The following is an 8,191-nucleotide window of genomic DNA, read 5'->3' on the forward strand; positions in this document are numbered from 1 at the left end:
CCATGGCTGTTTCTCATATGTGTGTTTCTGGTAGCCTTCTTATTACCATTTGACTCTTGTAAGCTGCTGGTCTGATCCAGCAGGGATCTCCTTATGCCCTTTGCAGAATTAAGGTTTCTTCAGATAATGCATTTGAAAAAGATCCTTCACAGCACATAGTTAAAGAATGGAGTTTGCTCCTACAGGAGATTGTTGTTGTTTGGTCGTTTAGTCGTGTCCGGCTCTTCGTGACCCCATGGACCAGATCACGCCAGGCACTCCTGTCTTCCACTGCCTCCCGCAGTTTGGTCAAACTCATGCTGGTAGCTTCGAGAACACTGTCCCACCATCCCATCCTCTGTCGTCCCCTTCTCCTTGTGCCCTTAATCTTTCCCAACATCAGGGTCTTTTCCAGGGAGTCTTCTCTTCTCATGAGGTGGCCAAAGAATTGGAGCCTCAGCTTCAGGATCTGTCATTCCAGTGAGCACTCAGGGCTGATTTCCTTCAGAATGGAGAGGCTTGATCTTCTTGTAGTCCATGGGACTTTCAAAAGTCTCCTCCAGCACCAGAATTCAAAAGCAGCAATTCTTTGGCGATCAGCCTTCTTTATGGTCCAGCTCTCACTTCCATACATCACTACTGGGAAAACCAGAGCTTTAACTATATGGACCTTTGTTGGCAAGGTGATGTTTCTGCTTTTTAAGATGCTGTCTAGGTTTGTCCCTACAGATAGTGCCACCAAATTAGATGGTTTTGAAAAGCTCTTATTTGTGGGTTATCAATGGCTACTGGTACTCCACTTTATGGGTTTGGGTACCAGTTATGTGACTGGAGAACCGCCTTGGGAAATTCAAAGTTTGGAAGGATGATTCTGTTCTGGTTCACTTACTGTTGTGGAAAGTGAAAATTAACTGGGCAGGACTTTAACTCCCAGCTGAATTTAATGTTTCCCATTTCCCTGGCAAAAACACAAAGAGGACCCACTGGCAAGCTATCCATTGAAGAAGAGCGATTTCTTAGCATCCTTTTGAGGTCATTCCTTTTCTTTTCCATATTTGGAGGACAAATAGCAGGAGAAATGAAAGGCATATCTTCTTAGAGATTCTTACAGTTTGCTTCAACTTTGCATTTCAATGAGGGCCAAAAAACAATGGGCTTTTTTGTAAATAAATTAATATCCATATGCCATTCTTGTACTGTACTTCCCATTTTTGGTTTATTTTGGATGCTGAAGGTTCTTTGCTATTGCACCCTCATCAGTGTCGAAAAAATGATTCTTCAACATCAACTTTGTTGGACTGGTCATGAGGTATAGATGCCTGATTATCGTCTTCCAAAGCGACTACTCTATTCCCAACTTCATAATGGAAAGCGTAATGATGGTGGACAATAAAAGAAGTGTGCATTGTGACAGAGAACGAGAATGTCAGTCTAGCAGTCCTTGTTTTGATCAGGACCAAAGGGGGAAGATGGGAGATCTGGACACAGGTCGCATCACAGCATTCACCAACCTGGTACCCTCCAAATGTTTAGGACTCCTACTTCATCGCCCTATGCTGGACCATGTGAGGCTGAAGCTGGTCAGAGTTTTTGCCATTCTATGCCGCTTGTTTGTGAAAACAGCCTCTCAGTGGTTTACAAAAGAGAGTGTGAGTTTGTGGGAGAGAGCAAGGGGTGCTAGACTAGACAGGCCTTTGGGCTAGTCCGTTTCAGGGCTCTTCTCATGCAAAGTCCTTCAGATCCAAATCTCATACCATCATTTCCACCTGGGCTTTCCCTCCATCACCCGCAACTCAATGGCTTGTCTCTGAATTAACAAATTGACTCCAGATGCCTCTCCTCTCCCTGGACAGTGGTGGACGTTGATCTTTCAAATTCCAGTGGTGCCTAGTCCAAGGACAAAACTCAGCACCCCTCCATGCACCTCATGTGGGAAAACACTCCCCTAAACCCATCTCTGCCTCAGGAACCACCAAATCTGATCTGGAGAGTCATTCCAATCTTTAAAGCAGATTTTGAGGGTGTCTGGGGGAGTCTTCAGGGGAGAGGAGGAAATGTCCTATACCAAGCAGAAATCTCTTGCCTGAACAGGACAGCATCCTTGGAAATAACCCAATTATTCCAGCACCAAACTAGCACCAAACTGTTCCATGCCCTCGATCAGACTCCATATCCATTTTTCCAAAGGAAGGGCAGTTTTTACCCTCTTCTTCCATATGGTCTGAATGTGTGTGTTGTGCTGTTTGCATTTTACTTGTAGTGCTGAAGCAACACTTTGTTTCGATATTGTTGGCAATGGCAGGCATTGGTATGAAATTGTGTGCACTGCTGTGAATTTATGTGTCCATGGGAGAGAGATGGGGGCTCAAAAGTGAGGGTCACAGTCTCATATTATTTTCGGGGAGGAGTATTACTGCAATGTCGTGAGCTGTTGGTTTGTGCTGTGTCCTGTCCTGTGAAACTTCCAGGGCATCTGCTCATCTTTTGCAACCAGCACAGACATGGGACGTCTTCAGCATCCTTTCCTAAGAGACTGAAGTGCAAGATGCCGCAGGCAAGGTGGGGAGCCTGTGGTCTCACTGCTGAGTTCTGTTTCCTCACCATGTCTGGCTCCAAGTCTGACAAATATTGCTCCATGATCAGCGAATGTCCACAGGCAGCAAAGGTCTGTGAAGCAACAGGCAGCTGCTTCCGAGCAACACAGAGGAATTGGGAATTGACCCAGATCAGAAGAAAGTTGCGGGGGGGGGGGAGGAGGTTGATGAGAGTGGCGGACAGCAATGCCAGGTCAAAATGGAGCAAAATGGCATTTATCACAGAATCCTGGAATTGTAGAGTTGGAAGGAACCCCGAGAGTCATCTAGTCCAAGCTAAAGTATCCCTGGAAGGTGGCCATTGAATCTCTGCTTGATAACCTCCATTGAAGAAGAGTCCACCACCTTCTATATATATATATATATATATATATATATATATATATATATATATATATATGCAGGTTTTGGTGTCTTCGGGTGTCTTCCCGTGTAAGAGTCGGGGTGTCTGTGCGACGTTTCGACGAGGTCTCACTCGTCATCTTCAGGCTGGTGCTTTCGGCTTCTTGTTACTGGAACAGAGCCCTGGAACAGGCTCTGTTCCAGTAACAAGAAGCCGAAAGCACCAGCCTGAAGATGACGAGTGAGACCTCGTCGAAACGTCGCACAGACACCCCGACTCTTACACGGGAAGACACCCGAAGACACCAAAACCTGCATTCCTGTACCCGTGAAAATCTACGAAAGCATATATATATATATATATATATATATATATATATATATATATATATATATATATTATTAGGTTTTACAACAAATTTTGACGTAATCACTGTTGGTAAAACAATAACAACAACAAAAATCCCTATTACCCCCTTCCCCACGACTTCTGCCAACTTCCCCTTCTGGTTTATAACACATTCATTTCTTCTGCTTATCATTCAATCCCTAATGTAATAAAATTAACAATTATACATTATAATTATTTTAACCACATATTCATGTTTTCTATTTATATTTTGTTGGTTGTAAGTGTTTAGTCAAACCCTGCAAGTGAATCCATTTCCTTACATTGTTTATTTAAATACATCACAAAAGGTTCCCAGTCTTTTAAAAAATATCTATTGTCCTTATCTTGAAGTCTTTCGGTAAGCTTTGACATTTCAGCATATTCCATCAGTTTTTCTTGCAATTGTTCTTCCGTTGGCATTTCTTCGCTTTTCTAACTTTGAGCTAATAAAGTTCTAGCCGCTGTTGTAGCATACATAAATAATTTCTTCTTGTCCTTTGGCAAATCTTGTCCTATAATGCCTAATAAAAAAAGCTTCTGGTCTTGCAAGAAAGGTTATCTTAAATGTTCTTGTCATTTCATTACAGATCGTATCCCAATAATTTTTAATTATTTTACAATTCCACCACATGTGAAAGAACGTACCTTCCTTTTCTTTACAGAGTCCACCACCCTCTGAGGCAGTCCATTCCATAGTCAACCAACTCTTACCCTCAGAAAGATCTTCCTCATTTACAGTCAGAATCTTCATTCATGGAATTAGGATCCATTGGTTTGGGCCCTACCTTCCAGAGCAGCATCCCTTGAGATATTTGAAGATGGCTCTCAGATCTCATGTCATCCAAGCTAAGCATGACCTACCGCATTCCTCCATTCCACCATTCCTCATCAGGCTTCACTCCCAGACCCTGGATCCTCTTGGTTGCCCTCTTCTGCACACCTTCCAGCTTGTCAACATCCTTCTTAAATGGTGATGACCAGAACTGGGCACAGGACTTTAGGTGGGGTCTGACCAAGTCAGAAGAGAGCAGAACTATGACTTCATTAACACACATGAGGATTACTGATGGAAAACTGGATAGGCCCTCAAGTGTCAACAGAGTGTTGGGGTGCAGAGCCTGCAGGTTCTTGGTGTACCCTCATGGGGTGTGAACTGGTGGTGACTGACTAGCAATGAGACCTTGGAGTCATAGTAATGAGCTCCAAGAAGATGTGGGCCCCGTGTGCAGAAGCTGTGAAAAAGATGGACTACATGCAAGGGATCATTAGGAAAAGAATAACAGTTTAATATTCCATATACAATTCATTTCACCATACATTCTTGCTTGTCTACACAGGACTCCCTGCCTCCCCCCGTGTCATTACTGTTTTCCAATTGTGCAAATAGTTATTACTTTGTTCTATTTATGTTGTTGTTGTTTAGTTGTTTAGTCGTGTCTGACTCTTCGTGACCCCATGGACCAGAGCACGCCAGGCACTTCTGTCTTCCACTGCCTCCCGCAGTTTGGTCAAACTCATGCTGGTAGCGTCGAGAACACTGTCCCACCATCTCGTCCTCTGTCATCCCCTTCTCCTTGTGCCCTCCATCTTTCCCAACATCAGCGTCTTTTCCAGGGAGTCTTCTCTTCTCATGAGGTGGCCAAAGTCTTGGAGCCTCAGCTTCAGGATCTGTCCTTCCAGTGAGCACTCAGGGCTGATTTCCTTCAGAATGGATAGGTTTGATCTTCTTGCAGTCCATGGGCCTCTCAAGAGTCTCCTCCAGCACCAGAATTCAAAAGCATCCATTCTTCGGCGATCAGCCTTCTTTATGGTCCAGGTCTCACTTCCATACATGACTACTGGGAAAACCATAGCTTTAACTAGGTGATGTCTCTGCTTTTTATTATGCTGTCTAGGTTTGTCATTGCTTTTCTCCCAAGAAGCAGGCATCTTTTAATTTTGTGACTGCTGTCACCATCTGCAGTGATCATGGAGCCCAAGAAAGTAAAATCTCTCACTGTTCTTTTTATAGTATCTTATATTTTCTTACATCTTTTGTTTCTTGGTTATTAATATATACAGAAATCATTCAAATGCTACCATAGATGCAGCACCAGTGTTATATTTTTTAAAGTAATTCTTGAACGTGTCCCTTTTTTAAAATAAATCTTTGATTTGAGTTGCTTCCCAGTGTGTTTGTCATTTGTGCCATTTCAGCAAACTCTGGTAATTTATTCTGCCAGTCTAGTTTCATAGGAATCCTCTCGCTAAAAAATAAAAAAATTAACTTTTCAAAAAAACAAACAAACCCCAAAACCTGAGGCCTTCTTACTGCGAATTCTAGGCAGTGATATACCAAAAAACCCAAGAGAAATATTTTTATATGCAACCACGGCTGCAAGAATTTTGATCGCAATAAATTGAAAAAATATTTGTCATCTCAATACATTCTTGGAAAATACATTCATCGAGGGCAACATTTTAGAAACAACACAGTTCCCTCTCTTTGACAGTCAGTGACACTAACCAGGTTTGTGGTCATTCTTCCATATGTGGTTTTGCACAAGAGCATTACTCAAATCCAGACAGCAATTCTCATCTTCTTCTGTCCCACAGGGATTGTGACATCTATGGTGTAAAAGACATTTGGCTTCCCACAAGGTTTCATCAGTCCTCCATCCACCTATAAGTAGAGGGACCTCGCCTTCCCCTGTCAAGTGCTCTTCCACTTGGCTTCAGGCATCTTCAGAACTCCCACCAACCTCCAGCCATGAAGATCTTCTGCCTCCTCTCTCTCGCCTTCCTCTTCCTGATGCTGGTGGCTCCAGGTAAGGCCTTCATCTCAGATGCTTCTTCTCTGAGCTCCACAGCTCTCTGCTTTATTCCTTTTTAACCTGCCTCTGAATACCACTTGCAGGGAATCCCAAAGGCATGGGTGGGGAATTCTCTTGCCCCCTGTCCCCCTTGAGAGCTTCCCAAATGGGGCATCTGATTGGCCACTGTGAGACCAGGTTGATGGACTTGATTCCAGCAGCCAGGCTCTTAGGATCTGATTGCCATCCCAATCCTAAAGTATGGAATTTAATCCAAAGAAGCTGTTGCTATAAAATCTGCAATAACACATTTCAGTGCAATCAGCTTTGTAGTGGGGAAGAGAGTGGGCCAGTTTCCTGGGCAAGAGAACGTCTCTCTCCAAGGTTGCTAGTGGCCCCCAGGGAAGCCAGTGACTCTGACAAAGGTTTTCCTACCACCTTGGCTCAAACCTCCTGCTGAAGGCACAGGTGGGAGGGGGAGGGGCTCACTCTCCATCCCAGCCCCTTCCCTGCACTCATCCTGCACCAGCCTCCCCCAACCTGGTCCCTCCAGATGTCCTGGCTAGCAGGATTGTTGAGGAACAAAGGATGGAAGATGTAGAAAGCTAGTCCTGGGAGATGGAGCAGCCTTCCTAGGTAGATTCTCTCCTTGGTACCTGCATCTCCCTCTCTTACTTTGCTTTTTCCCCCTTTGCTTTGCCCTGCAGATTTCACCGGAGCTCAGCGTCCCACCCAGGATTGCCAGAACAATGGGGGCAGCTGCAGAAAAACCTGCAACAAAGGCGAGAAAGAGATTGGGAAGTGTTCAGGAGACAGGCGTTGCTGCAAGCGCAGCTAAGGTGAGTTATAGGCAAAACCATACCTGTGCCTGGAAATACGTCTGTGGCATCTCAAAGAGACACGACCCCAAAGGCCTGAGAGTTACAGCTCTGCTTCTTCCCCCTGTCTTTGACCCTTAACAGCCACGGAGTGGAGGGGTGGCGCTTGCTAGATTCTCCCAAATGCCAAATTCATTGTTTTGAGTTTGGACCTTGAGTTTGGACCCTGTTGACATTTGGAGCCACTTGGAGATCAGCCTTGGTCAACCAGGTGGCCACCAGATGTTTTGGAGTATATCTCCCATCAGCTCCAGAAAGAGCATGGAGCCGTTTGGTTTTGGGATGGTGACCTCTCCTGACTTCTGAACATCCAGCAGAAAGTTTGAGCTGAACCCCACTCCTCCACCATGTGAAACCCCAATTCCGATAGCATTTGGCTCTTTGGTTTTCAGGGGGTCCCTGGCCTCTTTTGAACACCCTCCCACCCATATTCACGGTGTTTCCTTTTTCCCCCCATTTAACTCTACAGCAGATCCATCATGCATCACCTCTGATGAAAGGAAGACCACCCCGCCTTGACTGCACATCTGCAGAAACCTCTTTGCTCGCTGCTGCTGCTGCTGCTTCTGCTGAAGGCACTCCTGGGAAGGATCCATCCCTGCCCAATCCTTTCTGCCCATTTACTCCAGAGCAAGTCCTGCTGTGCTCAGTGAGGCTGGCATCTTTGTAAATGGGTTTAGGATTGGGTTTTCCTGCTCATTTGCTTTAGCTTTGCCTTTCAATAAATGCAAGCATTGGAAACCTCTGTGTGGTGGTGCCTTCTATGAAAAGGGGCACTGGGTTGCGGTGGGGGCTCTGCCAGTTTCTCTCCATACTGTGACTTTCCTTTGGTTTTGGAGTAACTGGCATGTGCTTCAGCATCCTTTCCAGAGTTGCTGAAGTGCAAGATTCAGCAGGCAAGGTGGGGAGCCTGTGGTCTCACCGCTGAGTTCTGTTTCCTCACCATGTCTGGCTCCAAGTCAGACAAATATTGCTCCATGATCAGCGAATGTCCACAGGCTGAAAAGGTGTGTGAAGTAACAGGCAGCTGCTTCTGTGAAACACACTGGAATTGGCCCAGTTCTGAAGGAGGTTCGGGGGAGCAGTTGGTGGGAGGGGGGAGCAATGCTAGACACATCCCCTTCCAGGTCAAAATGGAGCAAAATTACAGTTATCACCAAAGAATCCTAGAATTATAGAGTTGGAAGGGACCATGAGGGTCAACTAGCCCAGCCA

At 45.1% G+C, this 8,191-nt stretch overlaps 1 long non-coding RNA gene across 1 annotated transcript in view; it reads left to right on the plus strand.

The window, feature by feature from the left end:
* The window catches only part of LOC309529718, a 39,075-nt gene extending 31,590 nt beyond the window's left edge, over positions 1–7,485 (plus strand). Inside the window, exon 3 of the long non-coding RNA XR_014218370.1 lies at positions 7,446–7,485. This is a non-coding gene — a long non-coding RNA (uncharacterized lncRNA). The remainder of the gene's footprint in view (positions 1–7,445) is intronic.
* The last annotated feature ends 706 nt before the right edge of the window (positions 7,486–8,191 follow it).

Source organism: Podarcis vaucheri, assembly GCF_965113315.1.
Source record: "Podarcis vaucheri genome assembly, chromosome: 3".
Taxonomy (NCBI): Eukaryota; Metazoa; Chordata; class Lepidosauria; order Squamata; family Lacertidae; genus Podarcis; species Podarcis vaucheri.